This window comes from Panicum virgatum, chromosome 8N (genome assembly GCF_016808335.1).
Source record: "Panicum virgatum strain AP13 chromosome 8N, P.virgatum_v5, whole genome shotgun sequence".
Classification (NCBI taxonomy): Eukaryota; Viridiplantae; Streptophyta; class Magnoliopsida; order Poales; family Poaceae; genus Panicum; species Panicum virgatum.
Genome location: NC_053152.1, coordinates 18,985,181 through 19,012,936, shown reverse-complemented (window position 1 = coordinate 19,012,936; position 27,756 = coordinate 18,985,181). Strand labels below are relative to the sequence as shown.

General features: G+C 43.4%; 2 long non-coding RNA genes across 3 annotated transcripts; both read right to left on the bottom strand.

The window, feature by feature from the left end:
* Window positions 1-1,761: 1,761 nt before the first annotated feature.
* On the bottom strand, window positions 1,762-3,626 carry LOC120685863. Its single transcript, XR_005679808.1, has 3 exons — window positions 3,143-3,626; window positions 2,884-2,957; window positions 1,762-2,152 (listed from the first exon to the last, which is right to left on the bottom strand). It is a non-coding gene; the product is annotated as an uncharacterized LOC120685863 (long non-coding RNA).
* Window positions 3,627-22,279: 18,653 nt separating this feature from the next.
* On the bottom strand, window positions 22,280-25,937 carry LOC120685862. Of its 2 annotated transcripts, XR_005679807.1 has the most exons (5): window positions 25,767-25,937; window positions 25,539-25,680; window positions 23,621-24,486; window positions 23,331-23,529; window positions 22,280-22,712 (listed from the first exon to the last, which is right to left on the bottom strand). It is a non-coding gene; the product is annotated as an uncharacterized LOC120685862 (long non-coding RNA). The 2 variants fall into 2 exon arrangements; XR_005679806.1 differs by having other exon boundaries at window positions 22,280-23,529.
* Between the last annotated feature and the right edge of the window lie 1,819 nt (window positions 25,938-27,756).

The following is a 27,756-nucleotide window of genomic DNA, read 5'->3' as shown; positions in this document are numbered from 1 at the left end:
GTCACTTGCCTTTCTCCAACGAAAAGCTACTCTTACTGCACTTCAGCTTTTACTCGCTTGCAACTCTTGATCTTTATTCTTCGAACAGCGATCCTTCTACTCAGAACAATCATCGGGCAAACATATAAAGCAAACAAGAAGATACATCTAAGAACAATACACCAAAACAAAAGAAAGACTTTAAAAGGGCGTACTAAAGGATAGGGTTTTGCGCGCGGTAGGAGGCGACTCTGTGGCGAGCGGCGGCAGAGCAGAGCCGGCGGGCGCGGGCGTGCGCGCAGAAGCGAGAAGAGGAGGGGAAAAAAAGGGTCGGAGAGCTCCCTTGCTACCTTGCGAAACTCTGGGGCGGTGAACTTGTCGAGGAGAAGGCACGGGGTCGACGGCGAAATGGCGACGACTCGCGAGAAGGAAGACACCACGATGAAGAGGACGACGAGCTGAGCACTAGGGTGGTGTCGGATTTCACCGGAGATAAACGGATGCGGAGGATGGTGGGATTCTGGGGAAAAGATTATTTTAGGGATTCCCAAACAAGGAGCCTCCCTATGGGTAGTCTATATTTTTGTGTGGAGTTGCCATGAGAGGTTGGTTTAATATATAGGGAGAAAAGTTTCACAATCCCACATCAAGTAGCAATGTGGTACTAAACCTCCCATGCTAATGGGGTTTACGTGCCTTTAGCCCATTAGGGAACACACGAATGGGCCCTTGAGGTCCATTAGAGATTTATGTACTTTTGATAGACTTAGCCCATTTAAAATTCGGAATTAATTATTTTCGAAATTAATATAATTCTAGAAAAATCTAGAATTCATATTTAAAGTCCGAAAAATATTCCAAATGGCCCGAAAATTCAAGGAAAAATCCTAGAAATATATTGGGACCTAACGAACTCAAATAAAATATTTGGAGCTCATGAGAAGATTTGGAAGAGCCTCTAAAAATTAGAGTTTGCTCTAGAGAAAATGGAAAAAGAATTCAGAAAATTCCGGAAAATTCCCGGGAAGAACTTTTGATGATAGAACATGTTTTGAAAGGTTTTCACACTCAACAACAATATGCATGTGACATGAATGCATCACCAGAAGAACAACATCATTTAATATGAAAAACAACAAATATTTATTTTCTTTTACACTAAATTCTCTGTGAAGAAAAAATAAATGTTGGGAGAATTTTAAAATTATAAGAAAATTGTTGTTTATTTTTAATTTCAATCACATCCTGAAATTCAAAAATTTTAGGGTGTGACATTACACTCAGACATTAGGTGGACTGGTCTGACCGTCTAGACCCACCGATCCGACTGATCGGCCTTTGCCGGATCGGGTATAGCACTAAGACCGGTTAGACCATTTGACCCAACCTGATTGTCTTACCAATTTTGGTCGTCAACAACATACTAACAAGTTTTACATACTGGAATAATTCCCCACATGACATTGATTAAATCCTAAATTCCTTATACACTATACCAGGCTGAGCTTTTTTCCTGACGACCAAAAATCGTCGGGATTCACCTGAAAACTGTCGTGAATAAGACTCATGTCGGCTTACCGACAGGAATTTGCCGACAGGAGACGGTGGTCAGGAAAGATGACAATTCCCGACGGTTTGGCCAACAGGAATCCTTTCCTGACGGCAGTTCCTGACGGCCGTACTGAGGACACGTCCTAAATAAATTCCCGGCAGTTTTACAGCAAAAAACCATCTGGAAACCAAATAACAAAGGTAAAAAAAATAATTTATCCATGCACATTATCATCTGTAATCACAATTTCTCAGCTCCATCAGATCCAATTGTAGTTCCATATACATGTCCACTAAAATCACTTATACATAAAGATTACAAGCCATCAACCAATTGTTGTTCCATATACATGTTCACTAAAATTACTTATACATAAAGATTACAAGCCATCCATCAAGATATGGCATAAACTGAGCAAATAATAACTGTACTAAATATACATTATTGAAGAGAACTTAATATGACATGTTGATTTAAATTCTAACTCTATGTATACATAACTCAATTAATAAAACTAAAGTTAACTCGGCAAAAAGTTTAACTGAAGTTCACCTTGATGTTGAGCTTTAGCAACATGAAGATCACCAGCGCTCCATTCACCATTCTGTTGTATCTTTGTACCTGGCCGTGACCAAATTAAATGGATCAGATAGCAGTACATGTTCAAGTTGACAAACCTTAAAAGAACTAGTAGTTATTGAATCACCAATGCACCCTGCTGTATATATCTAGTTCTGAAATGAAAAAAAACCTTCAACTTAAGTCAAAGCATGCATATTACAAACTGAAATTCAGTTAAACACATTAACCTATTCTGAACTAGAAACAAACTTCAATTGAAGAGCACATAGGGTCACTAGTCACTTTCAGAAAAAAGGAGTGTCGATAAGATAAAGGCACTCACCTTCAGATATCAGCAGAATGAATAGATAAGTACAAAATCCCACATTGAAGCATCACATTTTCTTGTCTATGCTATTTCATAAAGTATTGAAACTTTACTCTAAATATATTTCATTTGCTTCATGTGTCCAAGTACAGCTACAAGTTCAATTTCACTGCATTTATGTCTCTTGAAAAACTAAATCAAGCTCAGTTTATCTCATCAGAAACTGACCAAATTGCTTTGCAGATAATGACCTGGCCAAGTTTTGTAGTCCTGTTACATTATCTTGTGTTAATTATAGTGTTTTAATAGAAATATAGCATATAATCATTAAGAAATTTCATAAGTTGTTTCAGACAGAGTAAGAGATGAAAATTTTCTCCATTCCAATGATAGAAATTTGTAGGTACCCTAGGAACAAAATTGAAGGGCCATTACCTAGAATAGTGCAATTAAATAAAAATACCTTGGGAAGAGACAGATGGGCCTTTTCCGGCATCGGCGGCTAGATCCCCAGTTGCCACGGCCGGATCCACTCAACTATGAACATTTAGCAATATATGTTTGAGAAAACATTGAGCAATATCTTAGTATTTGAATGTTTACTCTAAATATATGTTAAAATTTTGTACATAATTTCTTTTAATAAAATGCACAGGCAAAAAGAGAAGCACTACTATAGTTACATTGCAAAAGAAAAATTACAATCTGTAGTGCTCATTTACCTTTTTGTAGCCTAGCCGGCGTCTTCTGCAACCCCTCCGTGAGAAGCCCTGGGACAGCAAAAGCAAAAACAAACAACAAGCCCTACGTGGCGGTGGGTGGGGGCGAGGGCGCCGAGTCGCGCAGTCGCGCGGTGGTGGGCAGGGGCGAGGGCGCCAGCATGCGCGCAGCCGCCCGGCGGTGGGCGCAGGCGTGCGGAGGCGTACAGCAGTGGGTGAGGGTGAGGGCGCCGCTGCACTCGCAGCTACCTGCAGTAGGTGGGGGCGAGGGAGCTGGTGCGCTCGCAGCCACCCGCGGGGGGTGGGGACGAGGGGGCCGGCGCGCGGAGCTGCCAGGCGGTGGGCAGGAGCGCCAGCGCTGGCGCGCGGAGGTGGCTGCGGGAGCGAGTTGCGAAGTGGCGGCGGCGGTGGCGGTGGGCAGATCGAGGGGAGAAGAGATAGGGTTGTTAAGGAGCAATGGGTTCCTGACGGACCGCGACTTGAGTTGGGATTTTTGGGTGCCTAGCTGTTGGGCTCCTGTCGGGCTGAAAAAACTGACAGTACCCTTCCGTTTTCTGGTAGTGATATGCCGCTGTCCGTGACTATGGGGGACCCACGTGTCATAGACACAATGATGGCATATGGGGTATTACAAGTTTTTCAGTGGCATATATGGAAATTGCCCAAAATATTAATGGTAAATAAAAAAATTCTAACCGGCACTGTGGCAAGCGTAATGAATTTTTTCAATTAGGGAGTAATCCCACCGTTCCAAATTATAAGTCATTTCAAGAATCTTGGAGAGTCAAACTATCTCAAAGTTTGACTAAAATTATAGAGAGAAATATAAAGATTTATGACATCAAATAGGTGCACTATGAAAATATAGCTAACAATGAATCTAATAATACTTAATTGGTATCATAGATGTTATTATCTTGTCATATAAATTTCGTCAAACTCAAAAAACTTTGACTTTTGGCATATAAATTTGTCATATAAATTGGAATCGAACAGAGCAAAAATTTATGACCCTACCTGAAATGTACCTTTAATCAGAAGACCTCTTTTGGCACTTGCTGTAAAAAAAAGAAAAAGTATGTCATGACTTTGGATCCTTAAATCCCAAATCATGGGATTTAAATTCAAGGCTCGGGGGCTACTGGATATGTATCATAAATGGAAACTTTTTCAAGGGTGACTTAAATTTCAAATAAAAATTTGAAAGATCCAAAAGACTAATTTAACCCTCAGCCTGATCCTTCGATTCAACCTAAGGTTTGGGGGCTACTCCAGATGGAGCGCGAGTACATCGCACACCATATATGAAGAAAGATTCGGGGCTTGAGCACCCCGTTGCCTCAATGCAGCCGAAAAAGTACTCGGAAGACTACTTGAAGAATTCGATGGACTTCAAGCTCGAATGATGGATTTAGAAGCACTCGAAGAACATCATCAGAAGTACTCGACGCCTGCAAGACTCGACTACGAAAAGCTCGGGGGCTTGTCAGACCGGGGCAGCGGGACTGCTCACGGATATGGAATATTCTAGAGTAGGGAGTAGCACTTAGATATGCCGTACCTCTATTGTAACTATTTGTATGGCAGTAGAAATAGTTGATGTGCAAGGAAACTACCCGGCCTCATCGGATTAGGACTCTGATGGTAATCGACTAGGAGTTTCCATGTAACCTTGTCGCTCCAGATTATATAAGGGCGGGCGGGGACCCCTCCAAAACGGACGATACACATCGAACAACACCTAAGGCAATACAAATCACCACACAAGACATAGGGTATTACGCTCTGGCAGTCTGAACCTGTCTAAATCTTTGTGTTCTTTGCACCATCGCGTTCTGTTCCCGGCAAGTCCCTGCCTACAGTCAATCTCCTCAGGGTATACCTCGAGAGCTTAGCGGCTAAACACCGACAGTGTGTAGTCTTGGATAGCCTAAACTCGTAGATAGTGTACGCACATTTCTTAGTGGATACGATACCCTGGAATACTCGTGGATGAAATCTACAGCGGTATCCATGTGCTTACGGATTTTATTCGTGATGTTACAAAGTACTAACACCTTAGTAGATACATCCATGGTGACTTTGCCACATCAGTCGACTTTAATGCTTGCAAGTGCCACCTCCAGATCCTCTTCATCACACATCTTCTTGCATTCCTCCAGTAGCTGGTGAAAATGTTTAGGAAGATGGTCAATCGTTGATTCAATGACGTTGTCCTTGTCAATTTCAGTTGTGGATCCCATCTTCTTGAGTAGATTAGATAGGTTTTTACAACCAAGAACTTTCTTCCTCGGTGGAGTCGCCAAACTGTGTTGGCTCAGTTTTGGGGCCAACACACGATTGCACTAGCGCGTGCAGCGAACAGAGGCCAATGTTGCAACGCTGCTGCATAGACCCGGTCAAACTGGTTAAGGTAGTTGGTCAAACTGATCTTCATCGGGAGGCAAGTGACGGTGAAGATCCAACGAACGGTAGCTCTCTCCCGGGAGGGACCCCGTCATGGCAAGGCCACCTAGAACACCTTCAAACATTGTCGAGACGAGAGAAGAATAGTAGATACTAGGGTTCGGAGAAAACAAAAGGTAATGACAAATAATATATTGATATATTTTTATAGATCTAAATTTATGAATTTCCTTAATTACACTCAGACTCTAGGTGGACTGTCTGATCATCTAGATTCACCAATCGGACCGGTCGGCCTCTGCCAGATCGGGTACAGCACTGATACCGGTCAGACCGTTTGGCATTGGCTTGCCAATTTTGGTCGTCAACAACATACTAACAAGTTTTACATACTGGAATAATTCCCCACATGACATTGTGGTTAAATCCTAAATTCCTTATATGCCGCTGTTCGTGACTGTGGGGGACCACGTGTCATAGACACAATGATGGCATATGGGATATTACAAGTTTTCTAGTGGCATATATGTGGAAATTGCCCAAAACAATAATGGTAAAAAAAAAATTGTGACTGGCACGGTGGCAAGCATAATGAATTTTTTCAATTGGGGAGTCTGAAATTATGAATCCCGTATCACTAAACACATGTACACTGTATGCTTTCGACTTGTCGAGATGAAAATAGAAAGTTAAAACGTAACCTTGAACAAGGTGTGTCTGTGCCATATAATTTCGAACAGAGGGATTATATTGGAGACATTCAGGGTACTGGTTAGCAGATGTAGGCCTGGATGCATCGTTAGCCGGCGCGGGCGCCAGCGCTGAATCAAGACACCCCTGCCTCGTCCTCGCCGTGGTGAGGCGGCCGTCACCCCTGCTGCCGACAGGGACGGCCTGCCGGTGTCTGGGCCAACTGCCCTGCAGATACGGTAGCTATAGCAGTCCTGTACACGTCTGCCATGCTAAAATGGCCACTTGTTTCTTCTCGCAGAACCTATAAATTAAAAGGATACATGTCATACGTGAATTGTCAGAATGAACATATACGAGGTAGTACATGAGTATCAAGCAGCAGGAGAGTACTTCCTGCGCATTGGATCTTCCGATGAGGCTGAATGGGCATTAGCTACCGGGCGGCAGGCAGCTGCAGAGGCTAGTCATCAGTGCGTATGCGTGCCTTGCTTGTCCTATACATTAATTCATTTGATCCAATTAGCACTTATAGGAGTACTTGGTACTAGCTCATTCATGTCGCGTCAGATACTGTCCCATGGATCTAAAAATGGAAAGGATTGACATGTAATAAATTTCTAAGTTAAGTGTACTAGCTCATTCCGGACAGAACGAACAAATCAGATCGAAATTAGTATGCCGCATGTCGCATCAGGCACACAGGGATAAATGTTGACAACTAGCTAGTACTACTGTTTCTATTAGTTTCGGGTGCTTTGAGATAATGCACCTCAATCCGCTGATTGTTCGCGGAAATTCACTACTCCCCCATCACCGCCGGATTTGGTGGCGTTCGATTTAAGTCGACAGTAATGAAAGGGGCTATCATTGCCGGTTCCCGACCCGGCGGTGATGTTACAAAGCCATCACAGCCGGTTCAACAACTGGCAGTATTGACCCGTTACAAAACAAAAAAAAGGAAAAAAATAAGCTGACGTCACTGCAGCTTCGCAGCATCACCTCAACGTCGTTGCGCCGCTCGCTCCTCACCCACCGCCGCTCGCTCCCATGCCGAGGAAGGAGGGAGGAGAGGGGGCGGCGGGGAACGCCCCGTGCGCTGGCCGCCGCGGCAGCGGCCGTGCCCACCCGCTAGCCGAAGCACCCACGCAGAGGAAGAAGGGAGGAGACTGGGCGGCAGGGAATGCCTGGTGCGGCGGAGGAAGAAGGGAGGAGACTGGGCGGCAGGGAATGCCTGGTGTGGCGGCCGCGCCGACCCACACGTCGAGCTACCAAGCGGGGTCACCGGCCCGTGTCAAGATCCCGCGGCGATAGGCGGCCCACGTGTGGATCTGGTGGCCCGCGCGTGGATCTGGCCGCCCGCATCGAGCTGCCGTCGGCCCCACGATCGAGCTCCCGCAGTGGCCGGCCGGCCCCATGTGGATCTCCCTGCTGCTGGGGAGAGAGGGGAGGGAAGGGGAAAGGCGAGGAGATGGGGATGGGAGGGAGGAGAAGGAATGAAGGGAGAGGAACGACATGCGATACATGTGGGTGTGGCGGCAGGAGGCGAGCCGCCATGCACTGTGGGGGCGGAGGTGGGATGAAGGGAGGGGAGAGGTGAGAAGAAGAGAGGGAGCGTCGAGGGAAAGGAGCTCGGAGGGATCAGGACCGAGAGAGAGTGAAAAAATCTAAGGGAGATTAGTGAAAGAGAGGAAGATGAAAATTACAATAGGTGGAGAACGCATCACCGCCGGGTCATATTACGACCTGATGTGATGGTAACATATCACCTCCGGTTCGTAACATGACCCGGCAGTGATGCCCTTGAGGACATCACCGCTGGGTTGTATTACGAACCGACGGCGATATGTTAGCAACACCCCCGGGTCCATTTGGAACTGACAGTGATATATCATCACCGCTGGTTCGAATCAAACCGGCGGCAATGGGGCGTTTGTGATGATGTATTCTGTAGTAGTGATTAAGATTAGTTAGACTAGACGATGGGACCAATAGTAAAGAATGGCGGGCTGTTTATTATGATGATGCATTGATACACACTGTTACTTAAGACCTATCCCCTCCATCCTCAAATATAAGACATCCTTGAATTCAAAATTTGTCCTTAAATATAAGCCATCCTAGGTTGGGAGTGGATCCAGCCATCTCAATTGTGCATTGTTTCCAGTCTTTCCTAATAGAAAGATGTGCATACAGCCACGTAGGGGAGATGCACGTGGGGGAGTGCATGGAAAAGGATATGCTACTTTAATTAGCATATATTTAGTTACCCAAATAGTCCCAATGTTTAATAATTAGGAGTAAGAGAGTCTTTTCTACACATCCATAATCTGTTCTAAAAACTCTGGAAGATCTTATATTTGGGGACGGAGGAAGTAGGGCAATAGATCGTCTATCCTTGGAAGTCTTCTCTTTTATGTTACTATTTACCCGAGACGAATTACCTTTGAATCAGCACAATTCTCTTCTATGTGAAAAGCTGCATTTGTTAGGCCTTATAGGTGACCTACATTGTCCAAGTTGTAAGATACTACATGACAAGAAGAAGCATAAATAGATGTTGTTCGAACCAAGGGACTTACACTACTAGAAAACGGGCCATCAGGTCCAGGCCAAATGTACCAGCTGCTGTTGCAGCCGGTAACGATGGTACCCATCGGTACCGGCTGCAACAGCAGCTGGTATCTTTGGCCTTGGACCAACCTAGTGGAGGACAATTGGCACCGGGTGGTGGTTCCAACCAGTTCCAATGCGTCAGCATAGGCACCGGTTTGAACCACCACCCGGTACCAAATGAAGGCGGCACTATAGGCACCGGTTGATGGTAATAACCGGTTCCTATGGTGATGAAACGTGGCAGCTGCCAGGAGCTCGGGCCTAAGGCACCGGGTGGTGCCTTGACCCGGTGCTATTGAACAAAATTTAGCACCGGGTCATTGAAACCAACCGGTGCCTTTGGCCCGAGCTTATAAATACCCCAGCCCCTCCCCCCAAGCTGCCATGAACTCACTGTTCATGGCAGCTGAGTGAGGTGAGGGGAGGGGAATTTTTGCATTTTTTTGAAAAAAAGGTTAGTTATTTTTCTTTATAACTTAGCAATTAATTTTTAGAAACAGTTATTACTTGATTTAGTTTATACATGTGATAATTATTTTTATTTGTAGCATCTTATTGTAGTTATATGTGTTATCAATTTATTTGATATTTGAATACTATCAAATTATTGTATTTATATGTTTTATCCATTTATTTGATAAGTGAATAGTATCTATTTATTATAATTATATGCATTATCAATTATATAAATGTATTGTTATAAATTAGTAGTATGAATGAACTATTTGTACAGTACAATGATGTATATAAATGTATTGTGGACCCAGATGAGTCGGCAATGGATGTACATGGCCGACCGGTGTTCAAAGGAGTTCATGGATGGCGTGCATGAATTCATAGAAGCGGCCGAGAAACACAAGTATGACGGTTTCGTTCATTGTCCATGCAAATACTATAATAATGAAAAGGATTACTCATCATCAAGAACCATCCATAGTCACTTGTTCAATAGTGGTTTCATGCCGAACTACTATATTTGGACCAAGCATGGCGAAAGAGGAATTGTGCTGGATAATAATGTAGAAGAAGAGGACAGGATTCCTGACTTTGAAGCCAATTATAATTCCTTTTTCAATGACACTGCAATGGGTGAGCCTGAAGAAGATACTGAAGAATATATTGTAGAAGATGATCTTAGTCAGATGCTGTGCGAAGCTGAGGAAGGTTGCGAAACAGAAAAGGAATCGAGAGATCTGAAGCATATGTTGGAGGACTACAGAACATTGTTGTACCCTGATTGCAAACAAGACCAAAAGAAGTTGGGTACCACATTGGAATTATTGCAATGGAAGGCATCAAATGGTTTGTCTGACAAGGGATTCGAGGAGTTGCTGAAACTTATAAAAAACTTACTCCCTGAGGGTAACACCTTGCCGGAGACAACATACGAGGCAAAAAAAGTTGTTTGTCCTTTAGTATTAGAGGCACAGAAGATACATGCTTGTCCTAATGACTGCATCCTATATCGAGGTGAGTATGAAAATTTGGATTCATGCCCTGTATGCAACGCATGTCGGTATAAGATCCCTCGAGATGATCCAGGCGACGTTGAGGGGATGCGTGTCAAGAAGAGGGTGCCTGCCAAGGTGATGTGGTATTTTCCTCTAATACCACGTCTGAAACATTTGTTCATGAACAAAACAAATGCTAAATTGATGCGATGGCACAAAGAAGAACGTAAGCAAGACAATATGTTGAGACACCCCGCTGATGGGTCGCAGTGGAGAAAAGTGGACAGAACATTCCCAACATTTGCAAATGATGCGAGGAATATAAGATTTGGCTTAAGTACGGATGGCATGAATCCTTTCGGTGAGCAGAGCAGTGGCCATAGTACCTATCCTGTGACACTCTGTATATACAACCTTCCTCCCTGGTTGTGTATGAAGCGGAAATTCATTATGATGCCGGTGCTTATCCCCGGCCCGAAGCAACCCGGTAACGATATAGATGTGTATCTGAACCCACTGATTGAGGATCTTCTATTGTTGTGGAAAGAGGAGGGTGTTCATATGTGGGATGCGTACACAGAGGATCATTTTAACCTTCGTGCATTGCTTTTCGTAACCACTAACGATTGGCCAGCACTAAGTAACCTCTCTGGACAATCCAATAAGGGTTATAGGGCATGCACCCATTGTTTAGAAGAAACCGACAGCATGTACCTCAAGCACTGTAGGAAGATCATGTATATGGGTCATCGTCAATTTCTTCCGATCAAGCACCCATTAAGGAGGAGGCATGCTCACTACGATGGAAAGGAAGATCATCATACCAAGCCTAGGCACCATTGCGGAAAAATGGTGTTTGAAATGGTCAAAGATATAAAAGTAGTATTCGGAAAAGGACCCAACAGCAAATCAGTGCAGAGTGATGACGGACGTGCACCTATGTGGAAGAAGAAGAGTATTTTTTGGGAGTTACTTTATTGGGAAGTCTTAGACGTCTGCCACGCAATTGATGTGATGCACCTAACAAAAAATCTTTGTGTGAACCTTCTAGGTTTCCTTGGTGTCTACGGTAAGGCAAAGGATACATTGGAAGCGCGGCAAGATCTTCAATGTATGAAACAACGGGCCGCCCTACATCCAGAAAAAAGGGATAAAGGACGTCATTATCTAGGTCCTGCATGCTACACTCTTAGTAAGGAAGAGAAGCGAAGTTTGTTTGACTGTTTGAACAGTATCAAGGTCCCATCAGGCTACTCTTCGAACATAAAGAGGCTACTGAACTTGAAAGAGAAGAAATTCGCACACGTAAAGTCCCATGACTGTCACGTGTTGATGACGCAATTGATTCCAGTTACACTTAGAGGTATTCTACCAGCTAATGTTCGAGCAACAATCATAATGCTATGCGCCTTTCTCAACAAAATTTCTCAGAAGGCAATCGATCCATCGAGTTTAAGCAGGCTATAAGAGGATGTTGTCCAAAGTTTAGTCAGTCTTGAAATGATATTTCCTCCATCATTCTTCAATATTATGACACATCTTCTAGTTCACCTGGTCAAAGAGATTGGTATTCTCGGTCCTGTTTTCCTTCATAATATGTTTCCTTTTGAACGATACTTTGCAGTACTAAAGAAATAAGTTCGTAATCGGGCTCGTCCAGAAGGAAGTATTGCGAAGGGTTACGTCACAGAGGAGGTCATTGAGTTTTGTGTTGACTATGTGGAAGAACTCTGCCCAATTGGGATTCCAGTATCACGTCATGAGGGGCGGCTGATTGGAAAGGGCACACTTGGAAGAAAATCAGTAAATGCCACAGATCATGCCACGTTGAGCAAAGCACATCTCATAGTTCTGCAGCAATCAGCCTTGGTGGCTCCATACATGGAGGAGCACATGCAAATTGTGCGAAGCATATACCCTTTGAAGTCTAAGACATGGATTACAAAACATCATAACGATACATTCGCCACCTGGTTGCAGAAGAAAGTCATGGCTAACGATCAAATTCATGAGCAGCTAGCTTGGCTAGCCAGGGGTCCGGCAAATTCAATCTTGATGTACCAAGGATATGAAATTAATGGTTACACATTTTATACAAGAGCCCAAGATAACAAGAGCACCAATCAAAATAGTGGTGTCCGTATAGATGCCACCGACTCTAGTGGCCAAATGAACTCATATTTTGGTTACATTGAAGAGATCTGGGAACTCGACTATGGGCCGTTGAAAATACCTCTATTTCGTTGTCAATGAGTTAAACTCACAGGAAAAGGTGTTGATATCAACGAGTACGGAATGACAACGGTAGACCTGAAAGAGCTTGGCTATCGAGACGAACCATTCGTCCTAGCTAAAGATGTCACTCAAGTTTTCTATGTGCAGGACATGTCTAGCAAACCGAGAAAGGACAAGTCCAGGAATAAATCAAGTTTTGTAGGTGCCAGGAGATGAGACAAAGCGCCATATTGTTCTGGCAGGAAAAAGGAAAATTGTGGGAGTCGACGATGTAACAGATGAAGAAGAATACAATAAGGTTGAAGATATGACTCCGTTCGCAGTGGATGTTGACACAAGTATTCTTTTAGCCGAAGAGGAGGCTCCGTACGCACGTCATGGTCATAATGAAGGGACGATTGTAAAGCGAACCATCGTTAATATTCCCTTAGTTGAATGATTATGTCTTGTAATATTTTCTCTGAATATTATTAGATTTCTTATGCAATGGATTGATTTATTAGACAATTAAATGATTTATTATGCAATTATTTGATTTATTAGGCAATTAATAAAATTATTGAATATTTAACAAATTTATTACGCAATTATCAGATTTTTTATGCATTTATCTGATTTATTAGGTAATTAATAGAATTATTGGGCATTTAACAAATTTATTAGGCAATTATCAGACATTTTATGCAATTATCTTATTTATTTGGCAATTAATGAAATTATTGGGCACTTAAAAAATTTATTAGGCAATTATCAGACTTTTTATGTAATTATCTTATTTATTTGGCAATTAATGACATTATTGGTCATTTAACAAATTTAGTAGGCAATTATCAGTTTTTTTATGCAATTATCTTATTTATTTGGCAATTAACGAAATTATTGGGCATTTAACAAATTTATTAGGAAATTATCAGTTTTTTATGCAATTATTTGATTAAGCAATTAATAGAATTATTGGGCATTTAACAAATCCGATGAATAACCTATTGGTACCGGTTGAAATATTCAACCGGTACCAAAGACCCGTTCAAAAAAAGGGTGGCCGTGGGTTTCGAAACCGAGCTGTGGCGCACAGAATATTTCGGGTTACCACTGGGATACTCGATCAATTCAATCCTTTTGGTGGCAAAATATCTAAAATACAGAGGGTTCAGAAGCCTTAGGTACCGGTTTTAGCTTTTTAACAGGTGCCTTAGGCCTTTTTCATTTCCCGCCCGTTGGAGTCTTAAGGTACCGGGTGCGTTTATAACCGGTACCTATGTGATGCCTAAGGTACTGGTTGGAACTTCAACCAGTGCCTTAAGCCCTCTTAGGCATCGGTTGATTTTATCACCCGGTACCGAAGCCTGGTGTTATATATATTGGCGTGGCCCTTCTCTTTTTCCTCCACACTCTGCCGATCGTCCTCCGCCGCCCCTCCCCGCCCGACCCGCGTCTTCGGTGCGCCGTTGCTGCCCTGTCCCCTTCCCGCCGCCACCTCGATCCGGCTCTTCCCGGACCGCCTCGACGCCAGCCCCCTCCACCGTGCCGCCGACGTCGACGGTGCCACCTCCTCGTCGACGCCTCCTCATCGTGGACGCCGCCGCCCCGCCCCCTACGCGCCTCCTCGTCGACGCCGCCGCCCCGTGCCCTACACACGGCCGCCGCCGCGTCCCCTGCAGCCCGCCGCCGAGTCCCCTGCACGCCGGCGCCACCGCCTCGACGCCGCGGCCCCCTCCCCTGCGCCTCCGACTCGACCGCCGCCGACCCGTCGCCGCTGTCGACGTAAGTGACATGGCCGCCGACGCCGCGCCCCTTTTTCATTTTTTTATAATTTTATACTATTACAATGTATAATGTAAAATGATTTTCATATATAATTTTATAGACAGTAAATTAATGTTTTTCTTTTATGCAAAATTAGAGAGAATTTAGAGACATAAGAGAGAATTTATAGAGAATTTAGTGAATTTAGTGAGAATTTAGAGAATTTAGTGACTTAATATTTTTTATTACAATGTATAATTTAAGTGAATTTTAGATAATTTTAGAGAATTTTCATGTATAACTTTAGAGAACTTTAGAGAATTTTCATGTATAATTTAAGAGAATTTAGAGAATTTTCATGTATAATTTTATTACAATGTATAATGTATAATGACGGATAGTCCTTTTATTACTTTTTATTTACATGTGTAATTTAGATCGTCCTCCGGCGCCCCTCCGGTAATGACAACGCATGTCAATTTTATTACTTTTTCTTTACATGTGTAATTTAGATGTAGTTGTATTCAAAGGCTTCAATTTATTTATATACATTAGTTAGAGAATTTAGTTAGAGAAGGAAATGGAGAGAATTTAGTTAGAGAGAATGTAGTCATTATTTTTTTGCCATTATTTGATATTATCTAGAATTTAGTTATTTCATATATAGAAGGAAATGAAGAGAATTAAGAGAGAGAATTGTGTCATTCAAAGATTTTATTTAATCATGTATTTAATGGTTAAACGACGACGACATGTATTTCACTGTATAATGTAATGACGACGACGAGTAATGACGACGACAATGAGTAATGACGACGACGAGTAATGACGAGTAACGACAACGAGTAATAATTTTATATACAATTCTTGATTACATGTATTGCATTTGTAATTTAGATTGATTTAAATTAATTCTCGAGCTCGAACCCGTTCGTATTCGCTCTCTAACTCACGCATTCGCCGTCCCTCGACCCTCGACCCCGACTCTCAACCCCGTCCCTCAACTTTCGATCTCGACCCTCAACCCAAGACCTCGACCCTCAACCCTCAACCCCGGTTCCTCGACCCCGTTCCACAACACACACACATTCCCACTAACACACACACACTGTCTAATACACTCTAACACACACACACACACACTCACTAACACACATAGACACACTCTCTAACACACACACACACTCTCACTAACACACACACACAAACACACCCTAACACACACTCTCACTAACACACACACACACTCACTAACTCTCTCTTTCTCTGTCCCTCTAACATACACACACACACACTCTCTCTCTCTCAAACACGCATATTCGTTCAAAGAATTGAATTCTCCTGCTTCATTTAAGGATGGACACATACTCTAACACATTTTTACGGTTTCAGTTAAGGATGGACCCCTTCGGTGATGACGAGGTCGCCAAGCAATACATGTTGGACGCAATAAACGAAGATAAGAGGGCCAACACCACCCAACCAATCGCTGAAGAAGATGCTCGGACAGCTGATTCGTTCCTGAATATTTCTGGAGATGCCGATGAAGAAGATGATGACTTTGCGCTGCCGCCTGATCAACAGCAGCATGTTCCAGTATGAATCTTAAAACTATATGCATGGTGACTTCGTGAGATTAGTTTTGCGATTAACATATCTTTTCTGTAATTTAGTCGACCTCTGCATCGACTTCGTTGAGCCAGTCAAAAGGGAGATGCCGGCCAACCAAGAAAATGGAGGGAAGATAGGTCGTCACAGAAGTGGACGCAGAGGGCTGTCCAAGTGCTCCAGAGGCTGCTAGCACAAAATTTGTCAACCAATGTGGGGTTATTGTTCGGGCAAGAATTCTGATTACCACAAAACTATGGAAAACGAGCAAACCCGAAGAACAGCAACACGCCATGCCTGCACATCAGAAGGAAATGCTATGGGCAGAACTCAAGGATATGTTCACTCTTCCTGAAGGTGTTGACCAAGAACTTGTGAAGAAATGTGCCTTGAAAAAGATGGCCCTTGCCTTTGCAACTTTCAAGAAGAAGTTGTACATCAATTACATCAAGAAGGATAAGGAGCCGAACTAGGACGATCTTCCTCAGGTTAAACCATACTGGGAGGAGTTCAAACAATACAAACTATCAGAGGAAGCCCAAGAAAAATCCGAACAGGCCAAGGTGAATGCATCAAATAAGAAGTACAGCCACCACCTTGGGGCTGCCGGGTACAAGAAGTCAATAAAAAAATGGCAGAAGATGGCTACTCTGTTTTTGCCACTCTTACATATATTCCATCTATTCTCAACTACATACCTTAGAGTTTTTTCAATCTTGTTGTAACATATATATTATTATATATTTTCCTTCCTTTTTTGTCAACAGGAAAAGGTTGTCCTGTTTTATTTTACAAACAAAAATGAAAACATCGAACTATATAAAGGTGGACTGATTTGCAAATGTAAAAACATAGGTTTTCTACTTCATAAAGATTCACTTATCTGCCTTTCAACACCCTAGTAAATGCAAGCTTTAGCAATTACAATACAAAAGGAAATTGCAAAAGTTTTCTCATCAGTTTATTTTGTCATATGCAAACTCGCTTTTCAGATATTGGATGGTAAGGAGTTTCTTATCATCAGCCGTCGGTATAGGAAATGGCAGGAACCAAAACTAAAGGTATGGTGCAAAATAGTTTCTGAAAATTTGTCTCGCTTGATGCTGACCAGCTCGTGCACAATCATGATGATGCTTCTTTTCAGAACAAAGGTGCCTCGACGAGGACGATGGAAGATTTAGAGAACACGACCAGGAATGCGGTTGACATCGATACAAACCCTCCAACGCGTCTGCTGCCAAGAGAGTCTGGACATTTGAAGGAGAAGTATGATGTGAGCAAATATGAACGCGAGGCTTCAAAGCAGCAATGGTGAGGAATTTCGTCCTAGTATTGACGTGCCGTGTATGCCTGCTTGTTTGCTACTTTTTGTCGGCGTGGTTCCTTGATTCTCATTTGCAGGGAAGTCCTTAAGCTGTCAAGAGATTTTGAATCGTTAACGACAAAGGATGAAAAGAGCGGTGCAAGTGAGGTTGTCCATGATGCCAGCAAACTAGAGGACCTGCCAGCGCAGCAATTCAGCCTGGGAAGCTGGATCGGCTCTACTACTACGATAGGAACCAGCAGATCAACCCAGAGGCGACGCAAGCCTGCAGCCGAGCTGATCCGTCGCAAGGGAGGCACGGCGAGGCACGGGACCCTGCTGGCTACGCCTCAGACGTCACTTGTCGCTGGTTCGCCCACCACTGATATTGGCGTCTTCGGATCATCTGCTGCTACACACCTCAACAGTCTACAGTTCCCTGTGCTGCCACCCAACAGTCCTGGTTCCATGTACACCTTCACGGCCACCACCCATTCATTGCCTTTGCCATCGATGGAAACGGCCAAGGATGAGGACAAAGCAGATTTTTGGAAGTTGTCAAACGGATCCTTGTGAAGACTAACATGAAGTGAACACCTCATGTAGTTAGAAAAATGAGTTTGGTACAAAGTTCATATGAATATGTAATCAGGACGCCATATCAGGAGCAGCGGAGGAAGACGGCGATGACAGCAATGCAACATTGAAACCAAAACTGCAAATCATATATAGATTGGACACCCTGCTGATAGGTTTTCAATTTTTGAGTGCTCAGTAAATTCTATTCGGATTGATGTTTTGGGTGTCTGCTTTTGACTGGATGGATTTGGGTTGGGCTTTTACATATTTTTGGATGGCCACACTTGCTTTGGATTTTCATCTTCGTCCATTTCTACCCCTTATTACAGGTTTGCGAATATTATCGGTTAAGTTGACGTGGTTCTCAGATTAGCGATAACAGTTTGAAAATTTCTGATCTACTTCTTGTGAGTCATAGCATACTTGTGCAAATTCCACAACTGCTTAGCTTCTTTTTTGTTCACCTGCTTTTGTTCAATATGTCGTCTCATAGAGATTCATCAAAGAATTCATTTATCTGTGAGAGAGGACTTTGTACCCTCATGGGCACCTGCCCATCCAGACGCTTATCCGTTTGATCTCTAGATGCTAATAGCTGCGCTCTGCTGCTATAGCCTATAGGCCATGGGCGCATCTGAATCTCGCTCTTAAGCCACCTTCAACAAAGCAATCTCAGTTCTCTGCTAGCTTATAGGAATCCAACACATCATCGGGCCTGTATATATATGGCACGGTTTAGTGGAGCTGCTGCAGCGGGCCTTCAAAATTAAGGGACCTCATAATCAGCAGTTTTTATAAACTTAAACTTGTGGGCTGGTATCTAAACTTTTGAAGGCCCACCATCACCACGCAATATTTTATATTTTTTAAGCTTAGAATGATTAAGCATTGTGTTGGATCATGGAAGGGGTATTAGAGTCAGGAATCATGATCCATCATCACCCATGCGAACGCTACCCTGTCGACACCAGTGTACATAGTTCGTTGCACTACCACCAAACGGCGCAACCACTTTTCCGCCCTGCCTTGTTGTTCCTGGCAAGGATAAATGACTAAAACAAAGCAGATGGAAATGAATCAAATTTCCTCCCGTTTGAAAAAAATGCTAGAAAAGTAATGCGAAGCCAACACCACTATGAAATAATGTCTCATAGGAGACACGGGTTAACTCACATAGGAGATGCTTTTTTTTCATCTCCAAATTTATATCTCTGATGTGAAGTTATAAGAGATTCGGTTTTTCCACGTCTCCTATGGGAGGAGTCATTGAGTACGGATTTTTTACAAATCTGCATCTCCAATGACCCTCACATAGGAAACACGAGTTATTAACTCTCGTCTCTAATGACCCTCACATAGAAAATGCGGGTTGCATGTTTTATCCATTTCTTTACAACACAAATTCACATGCTTTATCCGCCGTATACATTACAAATGCAGTCATAATCTATTGAACTCATAAAAATGCACTATTATCTTGTGCAGAAAAAAATATAAGACAACATATCACTCTTTTTTTTTTTGATAAACGGTACCTGTATTAAACCAAACAGCATACAAGTACAAGACCATGGCCATACAAGCACCATCTAGAACCGTACATAGGGGACAGCTGTCAACACACATTTGCACAAAAGACCCTAAACAAAAATGAAATTACAACAAGGCCCTGTGGATCTTCTGCACTTTCTAGAAGCACCGCTCGCCGCCGACATCTTCCTCCGCCATGACAGAAGCCATCGCCAGAGCAGGACGTCAGGGACCCCAAAACCAACAGGAACTCCATAGCACGAAGGCGTTGACATGAGCCGCAACAGGAAACCACAGAGAAGGCGTATCGGCCGGAGACGCACCCCGAGCTCCTGTGGTCGTGGAACCGCCCTCGTCGCCGACGAACAGCAAGAACCGAGAAGCAGTCCACCCACCCTACAACTGCCACCAGAACAGCCATCCCACTGCAGAGCATCACCGACACACAAACCTTACCAGGTTGAAGCGCCGGAGAGCAGACTCCAACACAGGAGCCATCCAGAACCGGAAGCAGCCTCATACCAGTGAAGCAACCCCACGATTCCATCGACTCCTCCCTCACGGACCCCTCAACGGCGCCGGAGTGAGCGCTGTCAAGACGGAGACGGGGACGGAGGGACTTATTCCATGGTGGTGCCGCTGCCGCCGCCTCAACGCCACCACCTGGACACCAACACCTAGATAAACTAGGACCTGTACACTCCGACCAGCAAAGATTCCACGGCCATCCCCACCTCGTAGCGCCGAAACGGACGCCGGAGATGAGGAAGACCGCAGATCCCGCCGGCGGAGACCCAGAGAACGAGTCGCCCTTTTTTTCGCCTCGCAGCCCTGTAGCACGCGAATGGATAGGTGCGAGGCGACTCAGACAACATATCACTCGACCAAGAATTGTGATGAATCACAAATACAATTGGTGATGAAGTACGGAACAAGATAATGAATGAAACGTGAGAGCCACCCAACCATCACTTTATGATTTAACCACCTTTGCACTAGCTCCCTGAACATAAACTCATCATGCTTCTCCTATAACAAAGGCACTACCTGCACAAAGTCACCATATGATAGGTTGCTTTAAATTATATAACTACTTGTGTATATATGATTCCCAAACTTGTAGCCAGCTCAGTGTAACTTCAGTCAAGTAAACTAAAAGATCAACATAAATTCACTATTGGGGTCTCAGCACCCGAAGGTTACCAGGATCCCGAACAGACAAAGGAAACAAACGAGCAAAGTACTCAAAGACCTTCGAATAACTCGAGGTGAGCTTTTCCAATGATCAAAAAAGTTGTTACAGTGTGGGAAATTGGGGGTATTTATACCCCAACCCTCGCGGTGTTTTTACAATATTGCCCATACATTTTCACCTTATGTTAGCACTTTCAGAGCCCCTAGCTAGTCTTTTCTCGCCTTCGAGTGGGAAAGCTGTACACGTCATGCAGGTTTCTCCGAATCGTGATCGGCACGCTTCCGCTGCTTCTTCGGAGGTTCTCCAGAGACCTCAGGCTCACTCTTCTCCCCGGGCCATGAGCTGTCGGATTCAATTCGGGGGTCCCTTGGCGTCTCCAGGTTTCCCTTGCACGGGGCAAGAGGACCTTCGGGCGAGTGACCTTTGAGAGTTGTGCTTCCGAGAGAGAGCTCCGACCTGCAGATTGAAAAGAAAGAAATGCCAGGGGTTGACCAAAGGTTACAGGGGAGGGGTAGTGGCGATCACCGTCGTGTTGATAGCCTTCGAGTACACCATCTCCGGGGGTAGCGATCCCCAATAGTAGCCCCTCACCGGGAGAAGTGTCAGCAGGGTGTTTCAGCCGGCAATTTAGGATTCGTGTGGTAACCTCCGGAGAAAACATCTCCCCCTCACAAGTCAATGTATGACCGCGGTTTCGAAGGTTGTTGGGGGGAGGGGAATCATTGTCTGGCGATATTTATTGGACGTCGGTTCAACTTCTTGGTTTTGACGCTGGGTTACTGTGCAATTTCATGGCGCCTATAAAAGGCGAGGGTGAGGGGGTGAAAGGGGCGTGCCTTCCAAGCTTTTGCCAACCTTCGCTGGCTTTCTAGCCTCTGACATGTGTCGTCGCTTGATTCGTCGAGATTTTCACGCTCTTCTTTGCGAAGATTCCATCTTTGGTCAAGTGTACAACTTGCTTCCTGCTTTCGTCTCGAAGGTTCGTCTTGTTGCGAGTATGGCTCGCGTGAAACAAACTGCAAGTCTTATCGAAGGTTCGATCTATCTTACTTTTGTTTTGCATGTTTCTTTCAGCCATGGTTAAACATAATGAGGATTACTCGAAGTGCAAATCGCAGGGCTGGCGCTTTTGGTAATCCATCCAAAGGTGACGCGGCTCAAACTGAGCAATCCACCTCCGGGGGTATCATGTCGGGAGTTTCTGCTCTTGCTCCTTGGTCCCAGGGGCGGGGCCAGGATTTGATTATTGGGGGGGGGGGGGGGGCAAGCAGTGATTGGGGAAGCCAACAGTCTTACTGCCGGCCGTCGCTAGGGTGAATTTCACCTTTGCTAATGGTGCTGCGGGAGCATTAGGGGGGGCCGGGCCCTGCCCGCCCCCTGTCTCCGCCCCTGCTTGGTCCCTCTATTGTTTCGAGCAACACCCTTGATTTCTATATTTCAAAAGGGTACTTTAAGGAGGGTGATTGCCTATCTCCGATGGGGGAAACCACTCCTCAGCCAAAGGATGGCGAGGTAAATCATTCGGACACACATTCGTGGGCGTGTTTCCTGTACAAAATGTTGAAAATTTCTTTTCATTTCACGTGTAAGGCCTCAAACTGGGCTAAATAACATGAATATCATTTTTTCACTCATTTTATTCTATTATTTGAATCACTTGCCGATCAAATTTGACTTAATTCAAAAAATTGATTGAAATGCAATTAATTAGTTAAATATAGAATTTTTTTTAAAAATATAGCAAATTTTAATATGGTGTACTACATGTTGTATGTGGAAGGTAGAAAAAGTTTCGAGGTGAGAATAGAAAAAAATTATGACTTTGCCATGTGCCGAAAATAACACACCGCAAACTATTTACTTTGCCGTGTGCCAAAAAAACACATGGCAAAAACTTTGTCGTGTGCCAACACACGGTAAAGCATGGATTTTGCCGTGTTTTTTTTTTGCAGTGCGTTTTCGTCGTGGTATACGGCAAAGTGGCTCTTTGCCGTGTGCTCGACAAAACGCACACGGCAAAAACTTAGGCACACGGCATTCTAGTGATTTCCGACAGTGAAACTTCATCCACAAATGTATATCCAATCGTGCTTGCTCTGCAGCATCACAACAGCTCAGAACCATCTGCTCCTCATTGCCTCTTGCCTTGCCACAAGGCCCAACCAAAGCTGTGGCTAATGCCTGCACAACTTTGCTGAACCTGCATATTTGAAGCTGCAAAATGTCCAATGGGACTGTTTCAGTCTCATCTCTGTAACTTGCATACAACGGCAGTTTACCTTACTGGAGTCCCATCTATGATGCCTGATGCCTGAACAATTTTCTATAGCATGTCAAGACTATTTACTGGTGCTAAAATCTTTCGGACACCTTCACTTTCTACAACTAAACTAATCCAATGCATTAAGGAGAACAAAAACCTACCTATTTGATTCAGAATTAAATTATATGTAACAAGCTGAGAATATTGAATATAATTTTCTAACAAGCAAGGCTCTATCAATCTACTCCTGCTCAATATATCATATCTATTTATTTGGAACTCACCTGTGCATCCATTAGTGATAGCATATTCAAGAAGTAGATTTGAAGGTAGTTTATTTGTTTTATTCGCTACATTTGAGACATGTTCATATGACTACGAAGTATACTCTAATGAACCTAAAACAAAAGTGCCAAATTTATATTTCTGGCTCACTTCAATCTCAGACAACCTACATATTCTACAATATTATTTTTTTCACAAAAAATTTGATAGAGCACAATGAATACCATTCTTTTATCATCATAAAGACATGGCACGTACAAGAACAAATTAAGCAGAATTCTCACCTTGTTTCAACATTCTGCCTCATATAGGAAGCACCAGCTGTAGGAAGGGCTTGAGCTTCTCCATCGAACCAACATAGAAAATAGGATACAATTCAGATATTTGAAAAAAAAAACTACAGGAGTTAACCTTCACAGATCCCTTCCAGTTCTTCCCTTTCTGTTCTCTTATTCTCTGACTCTTTTTCTCTGTGTCGTGCCCCTAGGATACAAATCACAAGTAGCAGGTAGGATTTCAGGTCAAATGTTGTTGTGATTGAAATGGCACATGATTGGCAAGGGAATACAGTTACCTCAATGCCGACATCACAGTTTTCGTGATTAGAGAGTGCCACATCACACTTAAAATCACAGATGGCAAATTATAAAGCTTGGAGTAAATCATCTGAGAAGACACCTGATTGACTATCTGATTTGTACAAAAGTAGGTTAAAAAAATATCGATATGGCAGACTATGAGAGTAACTATGACAATAAAAGCCTCATCTGGAAATTAACCATAGCTTTTCATAATATCATCATCATGTAGGGCAGCCATCCAGCACAAATCACAATGGGGGGAAACCACAAATATTAAAAGAAAACGTGACAGTGATCATAATAGAGTAGTTACCACTCCAGCATAGGTATGACTACGGACCACCAAAAGAATCATCAATAAATACAATGCAACTATTCGAACACTCTTGACACAGTATGCCATTCTAAAGATGAAAAGAAATTGCGAGTGAATGTCCCATCAGAGTAAGTATGACATAAAAAAGCTTCATCCGGAGATAAATCCATAGCTTTGATATATTGTGTTCATCATATAGATGTAACACCCCAGATTTATTCCAAACCTAGAGGCTACCAATCAGAAGTAAACCAGTTTGGAATTTTACAAAATTTTGGCAGAGTCTCCCCAATGAATAGGACGTTCCAAAACAGGCAATATATCAAGATAAATAGAAATATCATGGAAGTCATTAAATAGGCATCACAGCCCAACCCAACGAATAAAGAAAATCAACCCGTCCACGACATGTAGCAACCGAAGTTAACTAGTTTACAATTTCAAGGAGTAAATGTAATAGACTAGGCATATGTAATTCATAAGTGTATGTGCTCTCGTGAAGATGCTACTCCCACTCCCATGCATATGGCAATCATTTGGTACCTAAAAACCAAATAAACACAAGAGTGAGTAACAATACTCAGCAAGTACAATTAGAACCGAAAAGAACATACATGAACCATGAACGAATGAATAACCATGAGATAGTAGTTTCCGTCTGAAACGGACACAACTTGAAATATCCTTAGCATTTACCGGTAAAGCCAAGCAAGTGGGACCAGCACTTACTCACAGCAACATGAATAAAAGAACCAAATTGCACATCCGGATCCACTGGAACATGAATGGAATTTAAAGGAATAACTTAAAACTTGAATCATGAAACATGAACAAATCATGGACTTGAATATCATAAACACATGATGAAGCAATCAGATATCATAAGAAAATAGATGGCAAGCAACTTGCCCACAAACAGTTCGTCATGCACTTGTCTTAACCTCGATGAGAACCTGGCGTACCGCTCTCGACTCTAGAACTCTGCACACCTGTGCAGCAATCCACGTTTAGGAACTAGCACAAGATACACGACTATAAATTTTATTACAATAGCCAGAATTAATTTCCCCACCTAATCTAATTTGGGTTTATCCAGAACTTCAAGTACAGCTGTTGGCTCACTGATCTGATCATAACTTTTGATTCGCTTAAGCAAGTATAGCAATTGAATACATCTCAGGCGTCTAGATAAAATTTCCAACAACTTTCTTTTCGGTGGCCAGAACAAATTCTGCTTCTAGATAGGTCAAAAATAGATAAACAGACTCTGCAGGATTCCCGACTACCAGGCAGCAACACTGTTTTGTCGACTACTCCTAAAGCATTAGCTGGAATGGGATGAAACCAGCACTGTTGGAAAGATAACGACGAAACCTACAACTTTCGTCATTAGAGTAGGATCAAATTCCCCACCAATTAATTCCAGAAATTCATCAAATAAATCAACCTAATTGATTTGACATAACTAAAATCGACCTTCGATTTAATCGAACATCTAACCAAAATCCCTGCTACTAGGTTTAGAGTTGAGGTCAGCATTTTGTAGAATCTCACCAATTTGCGAAGAGATTGGATGGGATCAGAGAAACTCTAACCTTCCCCCTCTTCTTCCTTTTTTTTTTTCCTGCTGGCTCTCCTTGCTTTCTCTGGACTTGCCCTGCTGCCAGTGCACAGCAACAACCCACGCACAGCACAGCTCACCACACAAGGTAGCAGTTCAGAACCTCCTCCAAATTTCTGTCCACCCCAGCAACGACACCCTAACTGAGCAAATCAGAGGGAACCAACCCGTGTAGCACAAGCAGGGAGAGAAGTTGAATCACCTAAAGCTTCAGCCAATAGGTCCCTTGGATGGAGAAGACCGGCGGTAGTGGCTGCAACCCTAGGAGCAGAGATGGTTCCAGGGAGGGGAATCCGAGGCGGCGGCGGAAGGAGAGACGGCGCAAGGAAAATCACCTCGACAGGGGAAGGGCGGCGGCAGTAGAGGATCGATACTCCCCTCTTTTTTTATTTGACGAGAAAAATAATACCATATCCGACGGTCCAGCTTCAACGGTCCATTAAAATTCATACGACATCCAAACCAAACAAGCTAGTAGTCAAACGGATTTGTTTCGACGAGCTCTATGCAACCATGGTCTCTGATCATCCATCCGACCAATAATTCATAAAGTCAAATTTTGGTCAACTCCCTAATCTTTCTTAACTTGAAATTAAAAAAAAAATCTAAATTATTGGGATATTACATTCTCCCCCTCAACAGAATTCGCCCTCGAATTTTTTATGGCCGATGTGTAGGAAAAGAATATTGGAAAATAATAATATAAACAAGAGCATGGTTACTCACTAGATGGAAACAACTCGGGATACTTCTCACACATCTACGACTCTAGCTCCCAGGTTGCCTCACGCTCAGTTTGGTTTGTCCACAACACCTTCACATATTTGAATGTCTTGCATCTAAGAATTCTTTCTGATCTTTCTAGAATTCTCACCGGACGAGACTCGAATGAAAAGTCTTGCTCTATTGTAACAGGCTCCACAATTATGTGGTGCTCTGGATCCCTCAAGTACTTCCTAAGCATCGAGACATGGAATACGTCATGCACACCTCTCATTGATTCTGGTAACTCCAATCGATATACTAGCTTGCCCACACGCTCCTTGACCAAGAAAGGACCAATGTACCTTGGACTAAGGTTTCCCTTAGTACCGAATATCACAACACCCTTGGTCGGCGACACTCTAAGGAGTACCTCATCACCTTCTTCGAATTCAAGGTCCCGCCTCCTAACATCAGCATAGCTTTTCTGTCTACTTTGGGCTACCAACATGTGCTCTCGAATTTCAGCAACACGCTCAGTCGATTTCTGAACCCAATCTGGTCCTAAGACAGCCTTCTCGCCTACAGCATCCCAACAAAGTGGTGATCTGCACTTCCTCCCATAAAGAGCCTCATACGGGGCACATTTAATGCTATAATGATAGCTGTTATTATAAGAGAACTCCACGAGCGGTAAATGATCCTCCCAACTACCTTTCCAAGATAGCACACATGATCGAAGCAAATCTTCTAGGGTCTGAATTGTACGCTCTGATTGTCCATCCGTTTGAGGGTGAAAAGCGGTGCTCATTCTCAGTGTGCTGCCCAATGCTTCATGCAAACTACCCCACAACTTTGAAACAAACTTAGCATCTCTGTCCAAAACAATGGTGCGAGGTACCCCATGTAACCGAACTACCTCTCGCATATAGATGGGTGCTAGGTCACTTGCTGAATTAGTCGATCGGATAGGAATGAAATGAGCCACCTTACTTAGACGATCAACAACAACCTAGATAGTATCTCGTCCCCTTGGTGAACGCGGTAGACCAACCACAAAGTCCGTAGCAATATCATCCCAGGGCCATAAAGGAACCTCCAAGGACTGCAATTTCCCTACAAGGCTCTTATGCTCGGCCTTGACTCATTGGCAAACTCCACATGAAGCCACATATTTTGCCACATCAACTTTCATCCTCTTCCACCAGTAAATTTTCTCCAAATCCTGATACATCTTGTTCTCACCCGAATGAACTGTGTACCGAGAACGATGTGACTCTTTAAGAATATCTTCTTTGACTTGTGACTTCTGTGGCACACATAAGCGACCATGAAATTGAACAGCCCCAGAAGCATCCAATGTGAAATCCCCAACCTTCCCTTCATGAATACGTTTCCTGACGTCTAGCAATAAACGGTCCTATTGTTGCGCCTCCAATACACGCTCTGGTATAGCTGACGATAGAATTAATTGTGTCTCAACCTCTGCC